Consider the following 17,500-nt stretch of genomic DNA (forward strand, 5'->3'; position numbering starts at 1 on the left):
AGCCTCCGTGTTTGTTATTTTGTAGTTTCATACAATATAGGCGACATTTATAAACCCTCGGTTACACTTTTAAATAGATTCAATCTTGCACGTGGAAAGTTTAAGTGAGGGCTTTAGTTGCGGCGCATGGACTTAATTTATAAGTAAAGGTATGACCATAATAACGTTTTTTTTATTAAATGTGCTTTTTTGTGTGCTACAGTTTGTATGTGTAAAGTTAAAGTAGCAATGATTGTCACACACACACACACTAGGTGTGGTGAAATTTGTCCTCTGCATTTGACCCATCCCCTTGTTCACCCCCTGGGAGGTGAGAGGAGCAGTGGGCAGCAGCGGCGCCGCGCCCGGGAATCATTTTTGGTGATTTAACCCCCAATTCCAACCCTTGATGCTGAGTGCCAAGCAGGGAAGAATGCTGGTATGAGCTTTTAAACATAACCCGTTAACTGCTGCCAATCAAATGATGAATAAGATACTCTTTAGGGTTCATATGTTTGTAAATCTGACTGTGATGAAGTCAGTGCCTCACCAGCCATCAACCTCACCGCACGTCACTGATATACATATACACACACACACACACACACATATATATATATATATATATATATATATATATATATATATATATATATATATATATATATATATATTCTCCAGTGTGGACGCCTCAAAGGTGGTGTTTTTCCTCAAATCCTTTTTTTTAGCTTTGTTATTGTCAATAGTGGTGTGTGTGTGTGTGTGTGTGTGTGTGTGTGTCTTCTTCTATTATGATTAGTGTTTGCCACTTGCCTGTGCATGAAAAGTGCTAAATAAATAGTTAGATTTATTTCGAATTGATTTAAATTAAAAACTGCTGTCAAAATGAACACTGCTCACTGATAAATGTTTCACATTTTTTGTCGTTCTTATTTTACCAAAACTTGTTACCTTGGAGTAGTGAGGTGTTTGAGTGGCAGCCAATGAAGCGGTGCGGACAAGTTTGACAGAGTTGAAGACACTTGACATAACACGAGGATGTACAGCGCCAAAATTGACTTCATCGACGTGTTTGTGTTATGATTTCATTATTGTGACAAGTCTACTTCCTGCTCGCATTACTGGACCACTTGTGGGGTAACCCGAGACACCCACCTCCACCGTCCCCCTGATTAGATTGCTGCACCGGTCAAAGTGAACGCCACACCCTTTAATGGTACACAAACATCCGCCACGCCCTAAAACGCGATCTGTTTGTTGTCAGTGAACGCTAATAGCAGCGACTTTTACTCCTAATGGACTTCACTCTGCACCAATCCAATTATGGGCCTGCAGGGGGACCATTATGTTATATTTAAATCTAAATCTAAATGTCAAATCATAACATACATGCTTAATCTAAATATGAATGTTAAATCTAATTATATATCTTAAATTTAAATCTAAATGTAAAATCTAAATCTTAAAACCAAACCAAAATCTTAAATATAAATATACATCCATCCATCATCCATTTTCTACAGCTTGTCCCTTGTTAAATCTAATTATATATTTTAAATCTAAATCTAAATGTTAAATCTAAACATACATGTTTAATCTAAATATGAATATTATATTTAAATCTAAATGTTAAATTTAAACATACATGTTTAATCTAAATATGAACGTTACATTTAAATCTAAATGTTAAATCTAAATCTTAAATCCAAACCTAAATCTTAAATATAAACATACATGTTAAATCTAATTATATATCTTAAATCTAAATCTAACAGTTAAATCCAAATATACATGTTTAATCTAAATAGGAATATTATATTTAAATCTAAATGTTAAATCTAAACATACATGTTTAATCTAAATATGAATGTTACATTTAAATCTAAATGTTAAATCTAAATGTTAAATATAAACCTATATCTTAAATATAAATATACATGTTGAATCTAATTATATATCTTAAATCTAAATATAACAGTTAAATCTAAACATACATGTTTAATCTAAATATTATTATCATATTTAAATCTAAATCTAAATGTTAAATCTTAACATATATGTTTAATCTAAATATGAATGATAAATCTAATTATATATCTTAAATCTAAATCTAAATGTTAAATCTAAACATACATGTTTAATCTAAATATGAATGTTACATTTAAATCTAAATGTTAAATCTAAATCTTAAATCCAAACCAAAATCTTAAATATAATTATACATGTTAAATCTAATTATATATCTTAAATCTAAATCTAAATGTTAAATCTAAACATACATGTTTAATCTAAATATGTATATTATATTTACATCTAAATCTAAATGTTAAATCTTAACATACATGTTTAATCTAAATATGAATGTTACATTTAAATCTAAATGTTAAATCTAAATCTTAAAACCAAACCAAAATCTTAAATATAAATATACATCCATCCATCCATCCATTTTCTACAGCTTGTCCCTTGTTAAATCTTATTATATATCTTAAATCTAAATGTTAAATCTAAACATACATGTTTAATCTAAATATTAATGGTACATTTAAATCTAAATGTTAAATCAAAACATACATGTTTAATCTAAATATTAATGTTACATTTAAATCTAAATGTTACATCTAAACATACATGTTTAATCTAAATATTAATGTTACATTTAAATCTAAATGTTAAATCAAAATCTTAGATCTAAACATAAATCTTAAATATAGATATACATGTTAATTCTAATTATATATCTTAAATCTAAATGTTAAATATAAACATAAATTTTTAATCTAAATATGAATGTTACATTTAATTCTAAATGTTAAATCTAAACCAAAATCTTAAATATAAATATACATGTTAAATCTAATTATATATCTTAAATCTAAATCTATATGTGACATACATGTTTAATCTAAATATGAATATTACATTTAAATCTAAATGTTAAATCTAAACATACATGTTTGAACATGAATATTATATTTAAATAATGTTTGAATGGGTAAATGTGGAAAATACTGTCAAAGCGCTTTGAGTTCCTTAAAAAAAAGGTAGAAAAGTGCTATACAAGTACGACCCATTTACCATTTACCATTTTAAATCTAAATGTTAAATCTAAACATACATGTTTAATCTAAATAGGAATGTTACATTTAAATCTAAATGTTGAATCTAAACCTAAATCTTAAATATAAATATACATGTTGAATCTAATTATATATCTTAAATCTAAATCTAACAGCTACATCTAAACATACATCTTTTATCTAAATATGAATATTATATTTAAATCTAAATCTAAATGTTAAATCTAAACCCAAATGTTGAATCTAAATCTAAATCTAAATGGAAGCACTTAATGTTAGGTTTCGATTTAACATTTAGATTTAAGATTTTGATCCTAGATTTAGATTTAAGATTTAGATTTAGATTCAACATTAGAGTCAATATTTGATTTCAACTTAAATGAGAATGAGAATAAGCTAAATGCGATAAAAGTGAGTTAAATGTGAGAAATATATATTCTAGAAAAGTGTGACTGGACTTTTAAATTCGGCACCCCATATTAGACATCCCCAACCTGCCTAACTTAACTTAACTTGACTTAACTTAACCGGGTGACGTCCAGCCAGCCAATGAGCCATGGGGCTTCTGGGCAGGGACCAATCACAATAGACCTCATCTCCACTCCACTTCCTCCTCTGAAAAGATCCAAAGATGAACTTTGAGCTGACCCCCTGGTGACGTCACCTAATGTCTTCCATTTTCCGCGCGCTTTGAGCGATGCCAGCGATAAGCGCTCGTAATGACGCTGATGGAAACGCAGCGAGCGCTAACAGACTCAGGGTGCACGGCCGCCGCTCTCCGATCGCTATCTCTGCGGCGCCTCGCTAATTTGCCTCTGAAGTTTGCTCTATTAGTGCAAACTCGGCGTTTCCTTTCCTCCCTCGCGTCCTTTTTTTTTTTTTTGCTTTCTCTCGCGTCCTGCTGTCTTCCGACGCAAGGCCGCAACATTAGGTACCCCTACTGTATCCAAGATGGCGCTCTGTCTCGGCTTGGCGGCTTTATCAGAGGGAGAGGACACTTTTTGTACACCGCTTGTGCGTTCTAAGCGAACAAAAAATGCCCACAAGCAATTAAATATACCGTTAATATATTACATGTAATATATAAATAATAACTTTCACCCCGGTCCTTTAGGTGGCGCTAATGTGCAAGGCAAAGTGGTTGACAACTGAAGGAGAACAAACACATTTATTGTTACAATGGTGTCAAAAAAAGTTGGATAAATTAATTCATACAAATTGTGTAAAGTCATACAAAAAAATATTCTGATACGATATTTTAAATAATTAAATTTGATTAAATTTAAAATATGAGTGTTTTTCATGCAAATTTAATATGATCCATAAAAAATGTCATCATTTATTATTTATTTATTTTGACTATTTATTTACTTATACATGTAATAAATAATACATGTATTTATTATTTATTATTTATGACTATATATTTTTTTATACATGTAATAAATAATACATGTATAAATAAATAAATAAATAAATAAATAGTCAAAATAAATTGTCTATTGCATAATGTAAGTAAAATATAATATAAGTTATGTACTTTGTAATTATTTATTATTTTTAATTATATTATTAATTTGATCATAAAACATTTTCATAATTTATTATTTATTTATTTATTTTGAATGATTGTAGTTGAGATAGGGAATAAGCGGTAGAAAATGGATGGATGGATGAATATTTATTTATACATGTATTATTTATTACATTCATTACATTGTCTATTGCGTAATGTAAGTAAAATATAATATAAGTTAAGTACTTTGCAATTATTTATTATTTTTAATTATATTATGAATTTGATCATAAAATGTTTTCATAATTGATTATTTATTTATTTATTTAGACTATTTATTTATACATGTATTATTTATTACATTCACTACATTGTCTATTGCGTAATGTAAGTAAAATATGATATAATTTAAGTACTTTGCAATTATTTATTATTTTTAATTATATTATTAATTTGATCATAAAAATGTTTCATGATTTATTAATTATTTCTTTCTTTCTTTTGACTATTTATTTATTTATTAATGTATTATTTATTACATTCATTACATTGTCTATTGCGTAATGTAAGTAATATATAATATAAGTTGAGTATTTTGCAATTATTTATTATTTTTAATTATATAATTAATTTGATCATTTTTTGTGAGAAGCAAATACTATTCATGACCTATTTAATTACATTTTCATTGATTTGAAAACGTGTTTGCCGATGAATATGCATTATGTATATCACTTTTATATATTTTATAGCCTTTTGTTGTAATCGATTACATTGCGACACAATAAATTAATATTTATGTTTATCTCATGGCAAAACCTTTTCATTTACTTTCACTAAGTATACATTCATATGTATTTATTGAAACGAATTGTGACACATAACCCTAAATATATATTTATGTTATGTTTTATTCAACTTATTATTTTTTGACCGATGCATATTTTGTCCAAGAAATTGTATACATTTTTATTTCTAATTTATTGGCCTTTTTCATCATCTGGAACAACCTTTACTTTCATTTTCATATTGGCACTATAATTTTTATTGCATTATTACTCTCGCAGTGTGTGTGAGATTCATCGTTAGATCATCATATTTGATATATTTTGTGCATGAAAGATGCAAAAACAAATCAATCTAATCAATAAAGATGCTCGTGTAGGAGCGAGTGTAATATCTCATATTGGCATGCAAGCAGCCCCATATTGTTATTGTTCATACTTCTAACTTTATTATTATTATTCTTTTTCCGCACGTTTCTATTACCGCCACTACGAGACGAACCGGCCAGCAAACCCCCACTTATGTTATACCGTTGGAAAGGTGGCGGTCACGCCGAGGGCAGAAATCTAAATTGGGAACATTTCGTGTAACCATCGCAACGCTATTCACGAACAAATCAAAAAATGGGCCAATTTATTAGGTCTAATAGGGTCTAATACGAGACGAACCGGCCAACCAACCCCCACATATGTTCTTTTGTCGGAAAGTTGTACTTTCCAGCTATAAATATATTTTAAACTGGGAACATTTCAGGTTACCATGGCGACGCTATTCACGATTTAAAGAAAAAATTAGCTTTTTTTTTTTTGTAAAAATGGGCCAATTGAATAGGTACGTTTATTTTATTTAATACGAAACGAACCGGCAAATGTACCCCCGCATGTGTTATACCGTCGGAAAGGTCTCGTCGGGGCCAATAGGCGTATTAAAAATTGGGAACATTTCGTGTTACCATGGCAACGCAATCAACGAAAATACAAAAACACTTTTTGTTTACTACAAGATGAATCGGCCAACGAACACCCCACATATGTTATACCGTCAGAAAGGTGTACTTTCCAGCTTTAAATGTATTTTAAATTGGGAACATTTTAGGTTACCCTGGCGATGCTATTCACGATTTAAAGAAGAAAAAATTTTTTTTTTTTTTGTTGCAAAAATGGGCCAATTGAATAGATACATTTATTTTGTTTAATACGAAACGAACCGGCAAACGTACCCCTACATGTGTTATACCGTCGGAAAGGTCTCGTCGGCGCCGATAGGCGTATTATAAAATGGGAACATTTCGTGTTACCATGGCAACGCTATTAACGAAAATACAAAAACACCTTTTGTTTAATACAAGATGAACCGACCAACGAACCCCCACATATGTTATACCGTCGGAAAGGTGTACTTTCCAGCTTTAAATGTATTTTAAATTGGGAACATTTCAGGTTACCATGGCGACGCTATTCACGATTTAAAGAAAAAAAATTGCACTTTTTTTGTTGCAAAAATTAACCAATTGAATAGGTACATTTATTTTGTTTAATACGAAACGAACCGGCCAACGAACCCCCACATATGTTATACCATTAGAAAGGTGTATTTTCCAGCTTTAAATGTATTTTAAATTGGGAACATTTCAGGTTACCATGGCGACATTATTCACGATTTAAAGAAAAAAAAATGCCAATTGAATAGATACATTTATTTTGTTTAATACGAAACAAACCGGCAAACGTACCCCCACATGTGTTATAGCGTCGGAAAGGTCTCGTCGGCGCCGATAGGCGTATTGTAAATTGGGAACATTTTGTGTTACCATGGCAACACTATTAACGAAAATACAAAAACACCTTCTGTTTAATAAAAGATGAACCGGCCAACGAACCCCCACATATGTTATACCATTGGAAAGGTGTACTTTCCAGCTTTAAATGTATTTTAAATTGGGAACATTTCAGGTTACCATGGCGACGCTATTCACGATTTAAAGAAAAAAAATTGCACTTTTTTTGTTGCAAAAATTAACCAATTGAATAGGTACATTTATTTTGTTTAATACGAAACGAACCGGCAAACGTACCCCCACATGTGTTATACCGTGGGAAAGGTCTCGTCAGCGCCGGTAGGGGTATTGTAAATTGGGAACATTTCGTGTTACCATGGCAACGCTATTAACGAAAATATAAAAACACCTTTTGTTTACTACAAGATGAACCGGCCAACGAACCGGCACATATGTTATACCGTCGGAAAGGTGTACTTTCCAGCTATAAATATATTATAATTGGGAACATTTCAGGTTACCATGGCGACGCTATTCACGATTTAAAGAAAAAAAAAAATTGCATTTTTTTTTTGTTGTTGTTGCAAAAATGGGCCAATTGAATAGGTACATTTATTTTGTTTAATACGAAACGAACCGGCAAACGTACCCCCACATGTGTTACACCGTCAAAAAAGTCTCGTCGGCGCCAATAGACGTATTATAAATTGGGAACATTTCGTGTTACCATGGCAACGCTATCAACGAAAATACAAAAACACTTTTTGTTTACTACAAGATGACCCAGCCAACGAACCCCCACACATGTTATACCGTCGGAAAAGTGTACTTTCCAGCTTTAAATGTATTTTAAATTGGGAACATTTCAGGTTACCATGGCGACGCTATTCACAATTTAAAGAAAAAAAATTGCATTTTTTTTTTTTGTTGCAAAAATGGACCAATTGAATAGGTACATTTATTTTGTTTAATACGAAACGAACCGGCAAACGTACCCCCACATGTGTTATACCGTCGGAAAGGTGTCGTTGGCGCCAATAGGCGTATTATAAATTGGGAACATTTCGTGTTACCATGGCAACGCTATCAACGAAAATACAAAAATACTTTTTGTTTACTACAAGATGAACCAACCAACGAACCCCCACATATGTTATACCGTCGGAAAGGTGTACTTTCCAGCTTTAAATGTATTTTAAATTGGGAACATTTCAGGTTACCATGGCGACGCTATTCACGATTTAAAGAAAAAAAATTGCACTTTTTTTGTTGCAAAAATTAACCAATTGAATAGGTACATTTATTTTGTTTAATACGAAACGAACCGGCAAACGTACCCCCACATGTGTTATACCGTCGGAAAGGTCTCGTCGGCACCGATAGGCATATTGTAAATTGGGAAGATTTTGTGTTACCATGACAACGCTATTAACGAAAATACAAAAACACATTTTGTTTAATACAAGATGAACCGCCCAACAAACCCCCACATATGTTATACCGTCGGAAAGGTGTACTTTCCAGCTTTAAATGTATTTTAAATTGGGAACATTTCAGGTTACCATGGCGACGCTATTCATGATTTAAAGAAAAAAATTTTTTTTTTGTTGTTGCAAAAATGGGCCAATTGAATAGATACATTTATTTTGTTTAATACGAAACGAACCGGCAAATGTACCCCCACATGTGTTATATCGTCGGAAAGGTCTCGTCGGCGCCGATAGGCGTATTTTAAATTGGGAACATTTCGTGTTACCATGGCAACGCTATCAACGAAAATACAAAAACACTTTTTGTTTACTACAAGATGAACCGGCCAACCAACCCCCACATGTGTTATACCGTCGGAAAGGTCTCGTTGGCGCCAATAGGCGTATTTTAAATTGGGAAAATTTCAGGCTACCATGGCGACGCTATTCACGATTTAAAGAAAAAAAATTGCATTTTTTTGTTGTTGTTGTTGTTGCAAATATGGGCCAATTGAATAGATACATTTATTTTGTTTAATACAAAACGAACCGGCAAACGTACCCCCGCATGTGTTATACCGTCGGAAAGGTGTACTTTCCAGCTATAAATATATTTTTAATTGGGAACATTTCAGGTTACCATGGCGACTCTATTCACGATTTAAAGAAAAAAAAAAATGAAATTTTTTTTTGTTTTGCAAAATGGACCAATTGAATAGATAACAAACCGGCAAACGTACCCCCACATGTGTTATACCGTTGGAAAGGTCTTGTCGGCCCCGATAAGCGTATTATAAATTGGGAACATTTCGTGTTACCATGGCAACGCTATTAACGAAAATACAAAAACACCTTTTGTTTAATACAAGATGAACCGGCCAACGAACCCCCACATATGTTATACCGTCGGAAAGGTGTACTTTCCAGCTATAAATATGTTTTTAATTGGGAACATTTCAGGTTACCATGGCGACTCTATTCACGATTTAAAGAAAAAAAAATTGCATTTTTTTGTTGTTGTTGTTGTTGCAAAAATGGGCCAATTGAATAGATACATTTATTTTGTTTAATACGAAACAAACCGGCAAACGTACCCCCACATGTGTTATACCGTTGGAAAGGTCTCGTCGGCCCCGATAAGCGTATTATAAATTGGGAACATTTCGTGTTACCATGGCAACGCTATTAACGAAAATACAAAAACACCTTTTGTTTAATACAAGATGAACCGGCCAACGAACCCCCACATATGTTATACCGTCGGAAAGGTGTACTTTCCAGCTATAAATATATTTTTAATTGGGAACATTTCAGGTTACCATGGCGACTCTAGTCACGATTTAAAGAAAAAAAAATTGCATTTTTTTGTTGTTGTTGTTGTTGCAAAAATGGGCCAATTGAATAGATACATTTATTTTGTTTAATACGAAACAAACCGGCAAACGTACCCCCACATGTGTTATACCGTTGGAAAGGTCTCGTCGGCCCCGATAAGCGTATTATAAATTGGGAACATTTCGTGTTACCATGGCAACGCTATTAACGAAAATACAAAAACACCTTTTGTTTAATACAAGATGAACCGGCCAACGAACCCCCACATATGTTATACCGTCGGAAAGGTGTACTTTCCAGCTATAAATATATTTTTAATTGGGAACATTTCAGGTTACCATGGCGACTCTAGTCACGATTTAAAAAAAAAAAAAAAATTTTTTTTTTTTGTTTTGCAAAATGGACCAATTGAATAGATACATTTATTTTGTTTAATACGAAACGAACCGGCAAACGTACCCCCACATGTGTTATACCGTCGGAAAGGTCTCGTCGGCGCCGATAGGCGTATTGTAAATTGGGAACATTTTGTGTTACCATGGCAACGCTATTATCGAAAATACAAAATCACCTTTTGTTTAATACAAGATGAACCAACCAACGAACCCCCACATATGTTATACCATTGGAAAGGTGTACTTTCCAGCTTTAAATGTATTTTAAATTGGGAACATTTCAGGTTACCATGGCGACACTATTCACGATTTAAAGAAAAAAAAATTGCATTTTTTTTTTTTTTGTTGTTGTTGTTGCAAAAATGGGCCAATTGAATAGATACATTTATTTTGTTTAATACGAAACAAACCGGCAAACGTACCCCCACATGTGTTATACCGTTGGAAAGGTCTCGTCGGCCCCGATAAGCGTATTATAAATTGGGAACATTTCGTGTTACCATGGCAACGCTATTAACGAAAATACAAAAACACCTTTTGTTTAATACAAGATGAACCGGCCAACGAACCCCCACATAGGTGGTAGAGGTGAACGGCACCGTGTCCCCCCCCCCCCCCTCAGTGAGCTATGGAGTCCCCCAAGGCAGTGTATTGGGGCCTTTACTGTTCCTAATATACATAAACGACTTGTCATCGGCATGCGACTGTGAATTGTTCTTGTTTGCGGATGACTCGGCCTTGCTGGTATCAGACAAGGACAAGTCACAGGTGGAGAAAATCCTCAGTGCTGAACTCTGTAGAACTTGCACCTGGCTCGCTGACAACAAGCTATCCATACACTTGGGTAAAACAGAATCCCATATAAACCTTAAGAAAGTCAATGACTTCACTATAAAAGTGGGTGACATTGTTATCACCAGGAAAGATGAGGTCACCTACCTAGGTTCCATTCTAGAGGCTAATCGTTCCTGTGATAAAATGGCAACCAAGGTCATCAAAAAGGTCAACCAACGAACGAGATTTCTCTATAGAATCTCCTCTCTGGTCAACAAAAGCACCATGAGGGTTCTGGCGGGAACTCTCGTTCAACCCTTTTTCGATTACGCCTGCATCTCCTGGTACCCTAGCACCTCCAAAACCCTCAAATCTAGACTCCAAACATCCCAGAACAAGCTAGTCAGGTTACTTCTAGACCTCCACCCCAGATCCCACCTCACTCCTACCCACTTCTCCAAAGTGGGCTGGCTCAGGGTGGAGGACAGAGTAAAACATCTTGCACTGAGCCTAGTCTATAAAATCCGCTACACCTCCCTGATACCGAAGTACATGTCAAACTACTTCCTTAAATGACCGCCATAACCACAACACCAGGGGGAGCTCTACTAACCACGTTAAACCCAGATTCCGATCTAACAAAGGTCTTAACTCATTCTCTTTCTATGCCACATCAATGTGGAATGCACTCCCAACAGGTGTAAAAGAAAGTGCATCTCTATCCTCCTTCAAAACCGCAATAAAAGTTCACCTCCAGGCAACTACAACCCTAAACTAACACCCTCCCCGGATTGTTAATAATCAAATGTAAACAATCAAATGTAGATGCTTTTTCTTATGCCTTCTGATCTCTCTCTCTCTCTCTCTCTCTCTCTCTCTCTCTCTCTCTCTCTCTCTCTCTCTCTCTCTCTCTCTCTCTCTCTCTCTGCCCACTACTTGCTGTCCATATCCTACCAAGTCAGACCTACACTGTTTCAATATCCATGTCCTCAATTGTTGATGACTGATGATAACAACCAAACCTAAATAAATAGCTCTTAATCTTCTTCCCTTTATGCGATTTCAAATGATTGAAATCAGCCTCCTCCATTTTAAAAATGATGACTCGTGATGTGACGAGTTTGACCCGGCGGAAGTTCTAGACATGCGCTAATAAAAATAATATTTTGCGAAACGAGTTTGACCCGGCGTTAATCCTGAGCCGGCGGTAATGGTAAGCATGCGCTAATTATTTTGCGAAACGAGTTTGACCCGGCAGTAATTTGAGGCATGCGAATGCTATATACCCGGCGCCAATTCAAGGAAATACGCACTTTTTTTTATTGGATGTTTATCTTTATTTTTGCACATTTTAAAGCAAAATAAGAAATACTTTTACTTTTGAAATGCTTATACTATTGCAGAATATTAAGATTTGCACTGGATGTTTACTTTTATATTTGCACATTAAAAAGCAAATAAGCTACTTTTAATTTTGTTAAATGTTAAAAGTTTTAAATGTTTACATTGTTACAGAATATTTTGTCATGTTGTTGTCAATGTTGACTGAGTGGCCATACTTTTTTTTTTTGTAAATAAAAGCCACTGCTCACTTGGATTTATTAGAAATGAATCCAGCGACTTTACAAAGTGAAGTAAAAGGTCACACGGTTGAGTGAAGTGATGTTTTATTACATGTAAACACGTCCTAGTGGTCTACATAACATGTCATGCTCAAAATGTTGCATGGATGATGTTTTACAGACCGTCTTCAAGCCTCTTTGAGACCGTCTTTGTCTTTTTGACACGTCCATGTCCTCCAACAGGCCACGCCCCCTTGGACTTTTAATGAACATGTGTTTTAGGCCAAAGTGGCTTATACGGATCATCAATATTCTGGTAAATCACTTAAAATATTTGTTACTGCAAGAGTCCAATGCCTACATTAAAATGCATTAAAGTCGATTTAAATTAAAAATATTATTTATATTATTTTTATATTATTATAAATATTATAAATATTATTTATATTATTTTTATATTTAAAAGGTTATTTCCAACATCAGTATTCAAGGACAACTTTAAAACAAATGTGCATATCAGTGGTGGGGGTTAAACTATGGAATTCGCTTTACAATGAGATAAAAGATTGTATAAATATATTCCAATTGAAAAAAATATATAAAGACAAAATAAGATCATATGGACAGCCATATTTGCTTAATATTTATTAATTTACTTGTTTTTTGTCTGGTTTTGTATTTGTTTTGTATCATCCGTGAGGTGTATATTACTCTTTTCTTTTTTCTTTTTTTTTTGGTTTTTACTTCATGAAGTTTTGGACTTGTTGTGTTTTTTTGTATGTTATTTTTTTTGTTTTCGTTATATTTGGATGTAATTGTTGGTTTATATGATATTAAGTAAGACTACGTATTATGTTGAAGGGGGCAGGAAAATATAAGATTTTTCTTCATCCTGCTCCTTCTCAGGCATTGGTGTGTAAATGTATAATTTAATAATTGTGGTATAATTGTCTATCGATCAAAGATGCACATCAATGAAGGAGATAAATACAAAATGAATGAATGAATGAATGAATGCCTTTTGAAAAAACTGGCCTACATTTATTTTTTCATCTTCATTTTAAATTAAAAAAAAAAAAATCGGTAAAAGAAAAAATAATCTATAGATTAATCGAAAAATAATCTATAGATTAACTGATTAATCGAAAAAAATAATCTATAGATTAATCGATAGAAAAATAATCGTTAGCTGCAGCCTTAGATAGTATATATGATAGTATATATCTGTATCTTGAATCAATTTAAGTGGACCCCGACTTAAACAAGTTGAAAAACTTATTGGGGTGTTACCATTTAGTGGTCAATTGTACGGAATATGTACTTCACTGTGCAACCTACTAATAAAAGTCTCAATCAATCAAATGGTAACACCCCAGTAAGTTTTTCAACTCGTTTAAGTCGGTGCACAATAATCAATTCATGGTAGCTCTTGTCATGTCTGTGTAATCATGTTTTGTTTTAGTCATGTTTAGTTATTGACTCTTTAGTTTCTGGCTTTTCACTCCCTTGTCTTGTTTCCATAGTTACCCATTAGTTTCACCTGTTCCACGTTTGGACTCATTGTGCACTCTTGTTTGTCACCATAGCAACCCATTAGTTTTCACCTGCCCTCACGACTCACGCACCTGTCTTTAATTATGTCACTATTATTTAAGCTTCCAGTTGCCAGGCTGTCTGTCTGGCGACATCATACCCCTGACTTTCTGCTTCTCACTCTGTTTACCTCTGCGCACTTCATGCCATGTCAAGTAAGTTTTTTCTATTCATGCCACAGTTAGCGACTTTTGTTCATGTACATAGTTTTTTGCCCACGTGCAAGTCTTTTTGTTTCGTTAGTCAAGTTTGTACTTCCGCCTTGAGCGTGCTTTTTGTTCCTTTGTTAGTGTAAAATAAATAATGTCTTCACCTTCACGCCATGTCTGGTCCAAATGTTCATTTGCATCACGGGAGAACAAACCACGCCATAGTCCAAGTCTTGACAGCTCTGTACTATGTACGGCAGGACTTCTGTTTTGTTGTCCCCGCTGGGGAAACTTAAAAAAAAAAATGCCTGACCTTAAATGTCCCTAAAAATAACCCCAACTCCGTGTCTAAGAGGTGTCACTTTGCAGAAATTGTAATGACATAGATTGTGGTCTTTTGCGTAATAATTGCTTTTGGATGGAACCTGTGCTGGTGGCCTTCATTGTGCCCGAGTGGATTAGCATGGACCGAGGTGGAGCCAGAAGGACGCTAACGCCATTAGCACTGACCAATTGTCAATCCAAACCTATTTGGCCGCGACCCGCTGGTGATAAAGACTTTCAAATGAAGAGCACTTTGCCCTCCGCGTGATAAGCATGTCTTGCTTAGCATGTTGCTAATGCCCACCATGTTTCATTCCGCCCGAGTCTCATCCCTGTGATAAAAAAAAAGAGAGATACACCGCTGCCATCGTGATAACCTTGTGCCTGGCCTCCATTATCTCTTCAAGGAGGACATCATCGGATTAAACTCAGGCCCAAACATCTGTAACGGATACCTGCCATTATTAATTACTGAGTGCAATTATCCACTCAGGCTTTACTGTAAGGCACCTGACTTCTAAATGACCGCGTCTCCATTTTTTTTTAGTCCATGTACAAACCCCGTTTCCATATGAGTTGGGAAATTGTGTTAGATGTAAAAATAAATGGAATACAATGATTTGCAAATCATTTTCAACCCATATTCAATTGAATGCACTACAAAGGCAAGATATTTGATGTTCAAACTCATAAACTTAATTTTTTTTTTGCAAATAATAATTAACTTAGAATTTGATGGCTGCAACACGTGCCAAAGTAGTTGGGAAAGGGCATGTTCACCACTGTGTTACATGGCCTTTCCTTTTAACAACACTCAGTAAACGTTTGGGAACTGAGGAGACACATTTTTGACTTTCCCATTCTTGCTTGATGTACAGCTTAAGTTGTTCAACAGGGGTCTCCGTTGTGCTATTTTAGGCTTCATAATGCGCCACACATTTTCAATGGGAGACAGGTCTGGACTACAGGCAGGCCAGTCTAGCACCCGTACTCTTTTACTATGAAGCCACGTTGATGTAAGACGTGGCTTGGCATTGTCTTGCTGAAATAAGCAGGGGCGTCCATGGTAACGTTGTTTGGATGGCAACATATGTTGCTCCAAAACCTGTATGTACCTTTCAGCATTAATGGTGCCTTCACAGATGTGTAAGTTACCCATGTCTTGGGCACTAATACACCCCCATACCATCACACATGCTGGCTTTTCCACTTTGCGCCTAAAACAATCCGGATGGTTCTTTTCCTCTTTGGTCCGGAGGACACGACGTCCACAGTTTCCAAAAACAATTTGAAATGTGGACTCGTCAGACCACAGAACACTTTTCCACTTTGTATCAGTCCATCTTAGATGAGCTCAGGCCCGGCGTTTCTGGGTGTTGTTGATAAACGGTTTTCGCCTTGCATAGGAGAGTTTTAACTTGCACTTACAGATGTAGCGACCAACTGTAGTTACTGACAGTGGGTTTCTGAAGTGTTCCTGAGCCCATGTGGTGATATCCTTTACACACCGATGTCGCTTGTTGATGCAGTACAGCCTGAGGGATGGAAGGTCACGGGCTTATCTGCTTACGTGCAGTGATTTCTCCAGATTCTCTGAGCCCTTTGATGATATTACGGACCGTAGATGTTGAAATCCCTAAATTCCTTGCAATAGCTGCTTGAGAAAGGTTTTTCTTAAACTGTTCAACAATTTTCTCACGCATTTGTTGACAAAGTGGTGACCCTCGCCCCATCCTTGTTTGTGAATGACTGAGTATTTCATGGAATCTACTTTTATACCCAATCATGGCACCCACCTGTTCCCAATTTGCCTGTTCACCTGTGGGATGTTCCAAATAAGTGTTTGATGAGCATTCCTCAACTTTATCAGTATTTATTGCCACCTTTCCCAACTTCTTTGTCACGTGTTGCTGGCATCAAATTCTAAAATTAATGATTATTTGTAAAAAAAAAAAAAAATGTTTATGTGGGCTTTGTACCGAGGATGTCGTTGTGGCTTGTGCAGCCCTTTGAGACACTTGTGATTTAGGGCTATATAAATAAAGATTGATTGATTGATTGATTGATTATCAGTTTGAACATCAAATATGTTGTCTTTGTAGCATATTCAACTGAACATGGGTTGAAAAGGATTTGCAAATCATTGTATTCCGTTTATATTTACACGTTTATGGCCACACAAAAAGTTGGACAACTCCACCACTACACGTAAAGTGTAAATTCCAGGTTGTTATACTATGACTCCTCAATCAGTGTGCTTATTCGACTGTCATTTGTTAAGAATGTTATTTTTGGGATATTAATCATGAAATGATGTTACAGCACTACAGAATTGCTAATAAAAATATTTATTTTACGGACAGAAAGTTAATAAACACTTCATCTCATGCAACATGTGAATGTTTTAAGGGGAACTAAATGTGATCTCTGAAAGGGGAACACAATCTTTCCAAAGCAGGACCCCCACCCAGGCATAAAATACTATCATGCATAGCTGATTAAAAAAAAAATATATATCTAAGTGGGCCAAATCACATATATTAGAAAATAATCTCTTGAAAAAAAAAAAGTACCAATATTTTTCAATGCCCGTATAGTACCTTTTTTAATGCATTGGTACCGTGGTCCTAATGTAGTAGGAAAGCTTTTCATTTGACGGCGGTGTGGTAATTAGGTTTCAATTGGCTGCGCTCACTAAGAGGAATGAGGAAGGTAATGAAGTTACTTTGTGTGTGTGTGTGTGTGTGTGTGTGTGTGTGTG

This window comes from Nerophis lumbriciformis, linkage group LG03 (genome assembly GCF_033978685.3).
Source record: "Nerophis lumbriciformis linkage group LG03, RoL_Nlum_v2.1, whole genome shotgun sequence".
NCBI lineage: Eukaryota > Metazoa > Chordata > Actinopteri > Syngnathiformes > Syngnathidae > Nerophis > Nerophis lumbriciformis.